The sequence below is a fragment of the Colossoma macropomum genome, unplaced genomic scaffold (genome assembly GCF_904425465.1).
Source record: "Colossoma macropomum unplaced genomic scaffold, Colossoma_macropomum, whole genome shotgun sequence".
NCBI lineage: Eukaryota > Metazoa > Chordata > Actinopteri > Characiformes > Serrasalmidae > Colossoma > Colossoma macropomum.
This window is the reverse complement of record NW_023494784.1, coordinates 36,090,001-36,102,748: the sequence shown is the minus strand read 5'-3', so window position 1 is coordinate 36,102,748 and position 12,748 is coordinate 36,090,001. Positions and strand designations below refer to the sequence as shown.

Here is a 12,748-nt window from a genome sequence, read left to right as displayed (position 1 = left end):
ACATTCTTTTTTGCTCTCTGTTTTTTGTTCTATTTGTAAGTCTTTTTTAATTATGTACATGGGTGTATCCACATGGTGTGTGTAGTTTATAGCACTCACTTTTATAGACACTGAATTTTGTGCAGACGCTTAAAGACTTTAAAAAAGATTATTAAAAACATTCACTTCCTTTGACCAGCTTTCCACCCACACAGTTACCACAGCTGCTATTTACACACACAATTGACCAGATGGTGGGAGAGTCAGTATATGTGCATTCAGTGAGCACAGGTGATAAGACAAATGATTTGACCAGCTACTGCCCCATCTCTAAAAGCTCCAAAAACAGTGTCGGTGTTCACTGGCAACAGGTGGCACAAGAACAAATAAAGCTACTTAAAGATGATAAAGTAAGCTTATTTGTTCAGACAGCTATAAAAACCTTAATAATTTACCTATTTGTACCTTTCAAAGAGATATACCTAAATGTAGGCTGCCTTTGCTATATACAGTTAGCTATAAATTATGTAAAAAGTCCCAGCTGCTGAATGAGTTGGTGAAACTGTCTGTGCTCCTTTCACTTTTCCAAAATGGAAAGTAACCCAGACAATGGAATCGTTTATCCGTTTTGCGAGGAGCAAAAGTTCTCTTTGTCACTTAAACTTGAAGCCATTTTGCCCACTGGCTCATTTTTGTCGCGGATGTGTATAGTTTTAATGCAAAAACATGCATTGTGTAGAGAACAATGTAAGCCTTATAGCTAGCTAGGTTAGCTAGCTAACTGTATATAGCAAAGGCAGCCTACATTTAGCTATATCTCTTTGAAAGGGACAAATTGGTAAATTAAGGTTTTTATAGCTGTCTGAACAAGCTTACGTTAACATTTTTAAGTCGCTTTATTTGTTCTTGTGCCACCCGTCGTGACTCTAAAAAGTCATAAATGTCTTCTTCCATGATGGAATGACGAAGGATAACAAGCACAGCCGGTGTTCAGAGTAGTGGTCTGTGAAGTCATGATACTATGGAGCCCAATGAACACTGACACAGTTTATGGATATGCAGATGCACACACACACACACACACACACTTTTTTTCTCACCATAGTATCTGGTGCTCACCACATAGTATCTGGTGCTCACCTGATAGTATCAGGTGCTCACCTGATAGTATCTGGTGCTCACCTGATAGTATCTGGTGCTCACCTGATTGAATCTGGTGCTCACCACATAGTATGTGGTGCTCACCTGATAGTATCAGGTGCTCACCACATAGTATCTGGTGCTCACCTGATAGTATCGGGTGCTCACTTGATAGGATTTTTACCTAAAAAAAAAACAAAAACATTAAGTTCCTTTACCAGAAAAAAAAATACACCACGTCCCTTCAGGGGCTCTGTATATTTTTATTGGATAGAAAGTAGCACTGCTTTATAGATCTGTCCAAAGCTTCTGATATGGTGGATTTGTTTACGATTACGTTTTGTTTTCCTATATTTATTTATTTGTTTGTTTATTCATTTGTACTTTTTTTAAGTATGTTTTCACAGTCTCTCCCACAGCAGTGGAGGTCAGTTAAACGTCTCATAAGAGGGCTCAGCTTTTGTTTTTCTGCTGAAACATCTTAATCAGTGTGACCTTGGCTGTATTTTCTTTTTCAAGAATCCAATCTGGTAGTGTTAGTAATATCTTAGTAACAACATTTTTCCATGGCAGGTCAAGTATGAGAAATTGAGCTCGACTGAGCACATGAGTTTTATTCTCTTCTCATATATGAATGTATGTTGTGATGATATTCACGTCTTTGTTGTTTGTAGAGATACAGTCTGTGTTCACCCCACTTTTAACTACTGCCCAAGTATATTTACAGTAGTGCACTGTTCTAGCACAAGCTTTCATTTGTTAGACAAAATAGAACCGTTTGCAGAAGCACTGTGTTAGTGCTGCCTTTTCTCTGTTATTTACTGGGTAAAATGGCCCACAGAAAAGAGAACTCGTATTACTCATATTTAAAAGAACTGCACTTGCTGTCTGTATCATTTAGGATAAAGTTCTGCTGTTAGTTCTTAAGGTTTTAAATGACCTAGCACCTGCTTATCTCACAGGATGTCTGTCTGTTTATGTTCCAACATGTGATTATAGATGTGCAAGAAGATGTTTCAAGAAGGGTTGAAGCTCGATCTGCCCTATTTGCAGAGATAATGAAAGAAATGAAAGTGATAATGTAGTAAAAACCAGTTTCATTGTGACAGAAGAAATAGCTGAGTCAGGCTGCCTTTTTTCAGAGGGTGTTTTTCTGAAGCAGTGCATGCTTAAAGTTTGTGACATAGTGTGCCCAGAAAAAAGCAAGCGCTTGCACATGTCAGCCTTAGCAGAAATGTGGTGGCTGATCAGGTGGACGAGTTAGTAAGAGTAGCTCATTGCAAAAGGAAATGACTTCACTTGCTGTTGCTGAGAGCACTAATGCTACAGACTCAGCTCAGTGGTCAATTTTCAGTCATGGGATGGAGTCCAACTGATCGGTTACGGAAGAGCTTCTGGGTGTAGCACTGGAAAAGATGTTTTAGTAATTGGAGAAATGTGTGAATGATAGGAGTGGACTGGTAGGGAGTGTACAGGAAATTATTTATATATATATATATATATATATATAATCCAAATCAGATGAATGATGTAGGAATGATAATATTTGGCTGCTCAGTTCTTCCATGGCCAGGTATGTGTTATCCCCTCATTATTTCACTTAAACGTAAGCAGATAAAATGTTTAGAGTTAATTTCAAGTGTGGCATTTAGGTATGGAATCCAAAGGGCTGTCACTGCCAGTGAAGACATCATCAGGCTCATCAAAACAAACCCATCAGAGAGTAAAAATATTAGGTGTGGTCAAATCAACTGTTTGGTGCATTCTTAAAAATGAAGTTTGCACTGGTGAGTTTAAAAACACTAAAAGGCCCAGCAGACCATGAAGAACAACTGTGGTGGTTGACTGAAGCATCCTTTGCTTGGCATGTACAGCTGCCAATGGAAATGGTTCTCTCATATTAGCTGATGATGTGACTGCTGATAAGAGCAGCAGGATGAATTCCGAAGTGTGTAGGGCTATATTATCTGATATTCAGCCAAATGCTTCAAAAGTAATTGGACAGTGCTTAACAGTGCAGATGGACAGCAACCCAGTACTTTTTAAGGCAAAACAGTGAAATATAGAAACCCAGTGTTTGGTGATGTTTATGGGTTCCAGACTTCAGGATTTGCAATTAAGTTATTAAAAATGACAATTTATGACTACATTCACTTGTCCTCTTACCTAAAAATGTATGTATGAAAACTGTTGTAATTCCTACACTGTTCACCCAATTTGGATGTAAATACATTAAAATTACAGCAAAACAAAGTATTAAATTTCAACTCCAATATGCTGTAGTAGACAGTTAAAATAAAACTTGTCAACACATTCTTTGTAATTGGAAAATCTTTCTATCACCTCTAAGGCCGAATCCCATTTCATCCCTTGTCCCTACCACTTAGCCTTTATCCCTTCGTTTTGTGCATTCACGCCTAGGGGTAGGGTGTCCCGATCTTTGTTGGGATAGAGGGTTAGGGCGAAGTGTTGGTTCCGTATTTAACAGTATTGCATAGTCTGAGAGCCACAAACCATATCCATTTGTTAGGTAATCCCAAATAGACTTGCTTATGTGTTTTCTGACCTGCATGTTGTCTAAGAATACACAAAGGTATATCAAATAGCTAAAATTAGTAGCAGCCAACTTGGTGAGAATTCTGTCTACACTGTCCATTTCAAATGCGAACTTTAGGCACTAACTGACTTTTAATTGTGCAAATGTGATTTTTGGCTGAACTGTCACTTGAGAATCAGTTTAGAATACTTTTTAATGTGAATATATAGGGTGCATATATGTGTTATCACAAACATATTGTTAATAAACAATATGCAGTGTATGTGACGCTTGATTATTTAATTCTGTAAATGTGAAATTGTTCCTGGTGCTTATTTTCATGGCTTACCTCTGGAAAAGCACATATAACTGTTTGCCAGAGTACAGCAAGTGGGAAGTATGTATTGTTTGTGAACATTTGTTTTAGGAAGCTGATGGAAGAGACTTTTTTGTCCATTTAGCTCTTCTGGCCTTCTCGCTGAAAAAGTATCATTTTCTGTAGACCTAATGCTGTTTTTCATGAGATCCCCCTTTTGAGGTTTATTTGTACTATTTTGTACTGTTTTCAATGAAATATAGGGTTTAAACGATTTGCACATCATTGCATTTTGTTTCTATTTACATTTTGTACAGCATCGCCACTTTTGTGGAAATGGGGTTATTTTAAAGCAAAAACCAAGATCATTAAGATAATGCTGAGTCCTAGCAGAAGAGCAGCTGTGCAGCTTGTGCTCACAGCACCATTACTTTTTTTCCCCACATTTCAACCGTCAGCAGAAAGATCAGACTTTGACTGACTGCTTTCGATTGCTGTATCCTAAGTCTGCTGTCTTTACGAAAACACAAGCAACAATGATAATGGAGTTCTTTAATGTCTTAGATTTTCTCCTGACTAATGAACGAGTCAGTGTCTGTGCATCCACTGCATTAAAGTGGCGAGACTTCCAGCCAGTCTCTTAATTGGATGTAGGATGCAAATGCTGTTTACTGTTGATGATAACAGTACAAACAAGCAAACGCAAATGATGGTAACTAACAAACTACATGAACAGAATGAGTACAGTAACTGGAGAACTAACTGAAAATTGGAACAGGAACCACCTGCTAGCGCTAAAAAAAATGCAAAAACTAGGCTGCACATGCCAACAGCAAAAAGGGGCCAAACCGAATTAAGTAAAATATATCGCTGCAAAATTGCTTCTATATTTGAATGGATTTATCTCATGCTGATAACTCTACTGAGGAAGTGCCTGGTTTATAATTGTGTCATATGTACTTTTCACTGACCTTAATTTGCAGAGTCCCAGAATCCCTTGAAGTATGTTATTCTGTTACATACAGTCTGAAAGCCTTCCAACGTAAAAGACTGAAGACAGAGGAATACCTCAACATACACTATACAGATACGGTCTTTCCTAAACTGGTCCATCACCACTACCACTTCATTATGAGTGCCTTTGCTACACTCCAGTGGGCACAGGAAGCTACTGTCAACATTTGTATATAAAACAAGGAAAAACCTATTTTACTTTCAAGGTAAATCAGTGGAACCAGACTTTTTTTATTATTATTATGTTTTTTAGTATTATTTTTAAGTATCGTCAAGTCTGTTATGACTCCCGGCGATCATATGACTACTGTTTCTCTAGAATATCTTGTTTTCTGTTTGGGTCTTCATGACATCTCTTATTGTGTTTGTCCATCTTGTTGCCAGTCAACCTCTTCCTCTTTTACTTTCAGCTGTCCCAAGCATTATTGTCTTTTCCTATGAATTGGTCTTCTCATATGTCTAAAATAAGATCTTTAGTTATCTGAGCTTTGAGTGAGAGGAGAGGGTTGATTTGATTGAGAATCAGTTTGTTTTCTTTGCTGTCCAAGTTACTCAAACGCCTTTTACCAGCAAAAAAGTTCAAAGACATCAATATTTTTCCTGTTCTTTGTTTATAGTCCAGCTTGCACTTCCATAAACAACCAAAGACAAGACCACAGCCTGGACAATTCTGATCTTTGTATGTAGAGAAACATCACTACTTTTGGCACATTTCTTGGCAACTGGATCCTTTGTTGTCAATAAATGATCCAAGTAGGCAAAGGCTATCACAATTCCACACCTGCTTCAACAATGGTAAAGTACGTGCTCTTTCTCATTGTCAAAACCTTTGTTTTCTTCATTTTAGCTGAAGTCTCATCTTCTTACTCTGTTCTTGAACTTTCCTTGTAAGGGCCTTCAGATCATCCAGATTTTGCACAATGTGTGCTTCATCCATTATCTTTGGAATGAGTTAGAGTGGCATTTGTGATCCAAAACATCAGTACCTGACCTCAGTAATGCTCTTGTGACATTTTATAAACTTTTAATTTTGAATCTGTCCAGTCCAGACCGGCCTCATTGGCTCAGTAATGGGGCTTAAGTGTTCCACATCACTGGAGTATGCAGAAATACATTTTTGTGTAGATCTTCTTTTGCATGTTTGTCACACTTAGACACACTTTAGATCACTAAACAAATTTAAATATTAGACAAAGATAAAACAAGTAAACAGAAAATGCAGTTTATAAATGAAGGTGTTTATTATTAAGGCAAAAAGAAATTCGAACCTACAGGGCCCTGTGTGAAAAAGATTGCCCCCCCCCCTTAAAACATTAATTAGCTGTGGTTTATCACATTTTTGGAAAGCTAAGTTCAATTTCCCTAGCCACGCCCCGGCCTGATTACTGCCACACCTGTTCTCAATCAAGAAATTACTTAAATAGGACCTGCCTGACAAAGTGAAGTAAACCAAAAGATCCTCAAAAGCTAGACATCATGCTGCAATCCAAAGAAATTCAGGAACAAATGAGAAACAAAGTAATTGAGATCTATCAGTCTGGAAAAGGTTATAAAGCCATTTCTAAAGCTTTGGGACTCCAAAACACACTCTACTGTGGCAGAGTTCCAAGACGAAAACCACTGCTGAGCAAAAAGAAGATGATCCCCAAGACTTTTGGGAGAATATTCTGTGGACTGACGAGACAAAAGTTGAAATTTTTGGAAGGTGTATGTCCCATTACATCTGGCGTAGAAGTAACACAGCATTTCAGAAAAGGAACATCATACCAACAGTAAAATATGGTGGTGGTAGTGTGATGGTCTGGGATCCATGGAACCATGAATTCTCCTGTCTACCAAAAAATCCTGAAGGAGAATGTCCGGCCATTTGTTCCTGACCTCAAGCTGAAGCGCACTTGGGTTCTGCAGCAGGACAATGATCCAAAATACACCAGCAAGTCCACCTCTGAATGGCTTAAGAAAAACAAAATTAAGACTTTGGAGTGGCCTAGTCAAAGTCCTGACCTGAATCCGATTGAGATGCTGTGGCATGACCTTAAAAAGGCGGTTCATGCTCGGAAACCCTCCAATGTGGCTGAATTACAGCATTTCTACAAATATGAGTGGGCCAAAATTCCTCCACAGCGCTGTAAAAGACTGCTGCTAAGGGTGGCCCAACCAGTTATTAGGTTTAGGGGGCAATCACTTTTTCACACAGGGCCCTGTAGGTTTGGATTTCTTTTTCCCTTAATAAAAAAGATCTTCATTTATAAACTGCATTTTGTGTTTACTTGTGTTATCTTTGTCTAATATTTAAATTTGTTTGGTGATCTGAAACATTTAAGTGTGACAAACATGCAAAAGAAGAATAAATCAGGAAGGGGCAAACACTTTTTCACACCACTGTATATCATTATACTATGTCAACTGACATTAACCACAATGCTGGATTAACATTAACCCGACCAACATTTTCCTTCACTAACCAACAGCACCCTTTAGTATAAAGCATGAGCTCACCACAGGCACAGCTATTGCTCAAGGAAGACTACACAAGTTAAAATCAGCCAGCTGAGAAAAAAACACAGCACACTTAAAAATCTGATCATTCTAGACTAAAGCATACTGCCATGGCAGGCGTGATAAATGTTTATGGAGCGTTTATGTCTTTTTTATTTATTTTTGGTTAAATTTTACTCGTGAAAATTAAATTCTAATTGGAAAAATAACATTTTTACTACTGAAAATAAAATCTTCACATGTGTAAACTGATTTCCAGATATCAAGAAAAATAGGAATAAAAGCTAAAATGGCTTGCCATAATGATTAGAGAAAAGCATACATTTAAAGTATGTTACAATATGTTATAATAGGCTGTCTCTCCCAAACCCAGCTAACAGGAAGCAGTAGGCTACTCATACAGTTAACGAAAACCTAACGAAACCTAAAGTATCTGCTGTATCTTTTCATAATTATGTTACATGATACTTTGCCATCAACATGCTAGTTAACAGTGAACTGTCTCATGCTCAGTGTAGTTTATTACGAGTAGGTAACACAATACAACAGCTTTGAATTACCATTCATTTCTCATTTAATTGCTTGTTTAGCCAGCTTGTCACATCAGCCTAAACCGAGCAGCTACTGAACTAAAGAATGCTGACTTAGCTAGCAACATTACAAGTGATCCAAATAAAAAACAAATTAAGGTTTGCTTTTTACAAATATAATCTATCAAAAACCCCCATAAACTCTCACATTTCTATCATAGCTATGTTATATGTTAGCCCACAGTATGTATGCTGCATACCTGAACTGATCTCAAGAAGTCAAAGTTACTCCAGGTAGTGTTAGCAGCTTTACATTGTGGGATAAAAAAACTATATGATTTATAAAAATAAAACATCTCCATCAGAACCACTTGTTTCATATAACATATGCTTTTGAAACATCTATGAATGAGCGATTGTGCCAGAGCTGAAAAGCACAATTTTTTTTCATGCCAATTGCAAATATTCTAAACAGTCACAAATAATCAAACTACTGCAAACTGATTGGCAAAACTGTACTTTTAAGAGTGTCTGTCTATATTTTGTGAATTTGGGCTGCACAACGAAGCATCAAATGAGTATATTTAACTGCTAGTAAGCTAGCTTAAGATGCTGTAGGCTAAAACACAACTAAAGCAAACCTTATCTAACGAAATAGTTCTTACATGGCTGACCTGTCTCTACTTTGCTGAACAAATCAGTAATTTTTAACACCTAGCAGCTTCTTCTTTGAGTGTTTCTCTTTTTTTTATCCTTTCCCTCTCCGCACCACCTTTTCTCTTCTTCTCTATTTCTCGGTCAAATGCAATAAGCACAAACTCGCTAGCTTTATTGTATGCGTGAGAGCAGGTAATGAGTGTTTTTTACATGCTGCATCACAGCAGAAAGACGTTCGCGAAACAGGACTGCAGAGACAGTTTGTGTTCACAAGCTGTACTGTGTTGTTAAGTTCATTATACGATGTAACGTCATCTAACCAGGCCGTCCAGGCCAGCTGACAGGCCAGGCCGCCGGGGAATCTCCCTTTTCTCCCGAAGGCCAGTCTGGGCCTGCCAGCAGTGCCCATTAGTCACCACTCTCACAAACTACCTGCTGCGGGAATATTTGATATTTGTTTATGGCTGCTTGCCTTGCAAACTAGCTCGTCATACAGAGTCAGCTTCACCTCAAGATGGAAATTGGACAAGAGATAATGCTGTGCAGTGGAAAGGTTCGGACAATACGTATGCAAAATTTATCTTACATGTACGGCATTTGGCAGATGCTCTTAACCAGAGCAACTTACAATTTAATCATTTTACAAAGGAAAAGGTAGTGTTAGGAGTCTTGCCCAAGGACTCTTATTGGTATAGTGTAGGGTGCTTGCCCAGGTGGGGGATTGAAACTTAGTCTACAGCATAGAGGTCAGCGGTGTCACCCACTACACTATACCAATGTGTTGAAAAGACAGTGAGATGCTGATCTAGATTACTTACAGTGTGATCAGCTCCTGTCTAGAATAAAGTTACTTTAATATAAAAAAAAAACCTTTTCCTGACTTTTCATTTATTATTTTTAATTATTTACTTATTCATGTTTTATGTATTTGTTTTATTTGTTTTTTTTATTGTAATTATGTTTATACATTTTGGTTATACATTTGAGTACATAAGTGTTCATACATGTAAATAGGTTTGAGCTGCACTCAAGTACAAAAAATAAAAAATGTATTTGTATAGCATTTTTACTGACTTTGACAGCTTTACTGAAATTCGGTTTCACACCCCAAGTGAGGAAACCAAGGGCGACAGCAGGAAGAAAACTGCCTGAGAGCAAGAGGAACACACCTTAAGTTCCCACATTTTGACAAATATACTTTTTTAATAGCAAAACATTTTAAATTCTTATTGATCTGGAATTTTATACAGGGAGACAGCACTGTGGAACGGCTCCTCTTGGTTTAAATGATATTGTACTTTCATTGGCTAGAAATACAGCTTTATCCTGTTACCCTGCATCTATATATTTTTATTTTAGTTTAGTTTTTACTTTTATTGCTAGCAGGGCCCTGTTAGAGATGAGAAACTGAATGAAAAGCACTTTAAGGGTAGAAGTCACAAAGCCAACAGACTCACAGGTGTTTGCTTATATTTTCATTTTCTGCTTATATTTTCATTTCCTCTCATTTTCATTTTTCTTTTCACACTAGATGTTCTTCCATTTGACCTATTTTGCTTTCGCAAACAGTACAGTGCAGTCATCCTTACACATGAGTTCTCTCTCTCTCCTTTAACAAACAGTTGTCTGTGTGCAGTCTCCAGGGCAGCACAGATCATTAATCATTGTTGCTGAACTTACAGCGGTTAAACCGGCATTCCCACCACACTGGTAAGACTGGACATGTGTTTCCTGCGGAAATGTGCAACTCATTGTTAAAAGCGTAGAGTGCCTTTTTTTAGGAATTCAAGATTGGTATGATGTAACATTGCTTTTCTGTAAATGCATGAATTTCTACCTTGAAAATTAGTCATTTATTAAAGTTTACTCAAACCTCTTAATTTGTAATATTTTACTTTTTTTTTTTTAGATTTCTTAGCAGTATGTTTACCCCCACTTTTATCTGTTCTTATGCTTTAAATATGTATATATATATAATGTGTGTGTGTGTGTACAAAAAAATGAACGTTAACACTGTGAATGTTAACACTGTGAAAGTTTCAGAATGCTCCATTTATGGAAACTAAGCAAAAATACAGCAGTAGATTGACTGAATGTCTGTCTTCATAAAGGCACAATGTATCAAAGAAGGTACACCATCCACTTCTTGTCTGCAAAGTTAATTATTGCCTAAGCAGTTAAATAGATACTGGATACATTAGTGTCTCAGGAATTTGTGACACTTCAATTCACCAGTGTTCACTGCTGCTCACTATACATTATAGTGAATATCCAGAAATAGGACTTGTATAAGCGTCTCTTATATAGCTTAATCTTCATATTGTGAATGTGAATGTACCAGTAGAGCAGGGTGTAACATGCTGTGTGTGTGGTACATCATGTCTAATCAATAATTAAGGACAGACCCTGTAATGAGAGTTAATTAGGTTACTGAGGCAACAATGCATCAGTGTGAGTAATCCGGTTAAACAGTAGACAATCCAGTTGTTTTTCATGGTTGTGAGACGCTTTGTTTTTGAAGCAAAAACTCAATGTATAGAATTTCCAGCTGCACTGTTCTCTAGCCTCTATTGCTCTAATTCTGTTGCCAGTTACAATCAGCTTCATATAAGAACAGCAGAGAGGTCATTTCAGGGAAACAGGAAGTGTTCAAAACCTCTAACCGTTTTAGTCTTTGGTTTGTCACTTAACTTCTCCCATAGTTTGTTCTGTAAATAGTGTGAAAAGAACACACTACATGGATTACATACTATTACTAAAAAATCTAGAATCTGTCTGTTCAAATAAACAGTAACTAACAACATAGACATTCATGAGTTCTACAACACTTATACAGTAACACAGACATCCATACCTGAGTTCTACCGCACTAATACAGTAACACAGACATCCATACCTGAGTTCTACCGCACTAATACAGTAACACAGACATCCATACCTGAGTTCTACCACACTTGTACAGTAACAGACATCCATACCTGAGTTCTACCACACAGGGATTCCAGGCCTGGAGAAGTGCTCACCTCAGGTGGCATGGAGAGGATCCACATCAGCTCCATGCAGACAGTCCACCAGTGTCCCACAAAGGTTAGTGCCTGGTCCTTATCTTGCTTCTCTCTATACTCACTGATTTGGCAATGTAATATCTTCATGGCTTTACTTACCATACACATGCTGATGATGCTCATCCAGTCTTCTACTTCCCACCTTTTACCAGAACCTGTATTCCATCAAGGCAGAGGTGTCAGATCAACCCTTTTTCTCCAGGAAGACGGCCCATCTGCTTGTTAAGTTCTTTGTTGTCTCAGGACTAGACCACTGCAGTTCGTGCTTGATTGGACATCCTGTGCTTGCCATCAGGGCTTTGTGGCTGACTCAGAATGCAGTAGCATGTCTTGACATCAATCTTCTGAAGTTTACCCATGTTACTTTTCTGCTCCTCCCTTCCTGTCTTCCTTCCTGGCCTACAACAGATTCAAAACCTTGACACTTGTCAACAAAGCCAAAAATAAACCAGTGCCTCCCTACCTGACAGTTGTGACAATATTCAAGTCCTGCTGTGTGCAGCAAACAATTAAAACATGTGAATCTAAGAAAAGTAGCAATTATAAGAAAATATAGGTCTGTATACTCTCAAAAAAAAACATATGAAACTGTTACTGGGGCAGTGCCCCTCTTGTCACTGCAGTGGTACCCTCAAGGGAACATCTCAGTACCTTTAGTCAGGGAACATAATTGTAGCATAATCCATTGAAATATGTTCTAAGTTGTATTGACTCCACACATCCCGTCTCGTCTCCAGGCTTTTTATTTTATTGTTCTGTTTTAAAACATTAGGTTATGAAAAAAGATATAAATATGTACTTTTCCACTGGAAAAAAACTTATTTAGGATACCATTAATCACTGATATACCTTTGAGGGAACATTTACTATTTCGTGCATTTTATCTGTTTTGTCACTCAAGCTGGAAAAGGCACTTTTGCATTGCCACTTTTTATACTTTTACACATTTAATCTGGACACATGAATCTTTGAGGGAATTTGCATTTTGAAGAAGAATAAAGGAACACTAGGA

General features: G+C 37.7%; 1 long non-coding RNA gene across 1 annotated transcript; it reads left to right on the top strand.

The window, feature by feature from the left end:
* The first annotated feature begins 9,581 nt into the window (after positions 1 to 9,581).
* Positions 9,582 to 12,175, top strand: LOC118808137. Its single transcript, XR_005007264.1, has 3 exons — positions 9,582 to 10,381; positions 11,668 to 11,758; positions 11,889 to 12,175. It is a non-coding gene; the product is annotated as an uncharacterized LOC118808137 (long non-coding RNA).
* Positions 12,176 to 12,748: the final 573 nt, after the last annotated feature.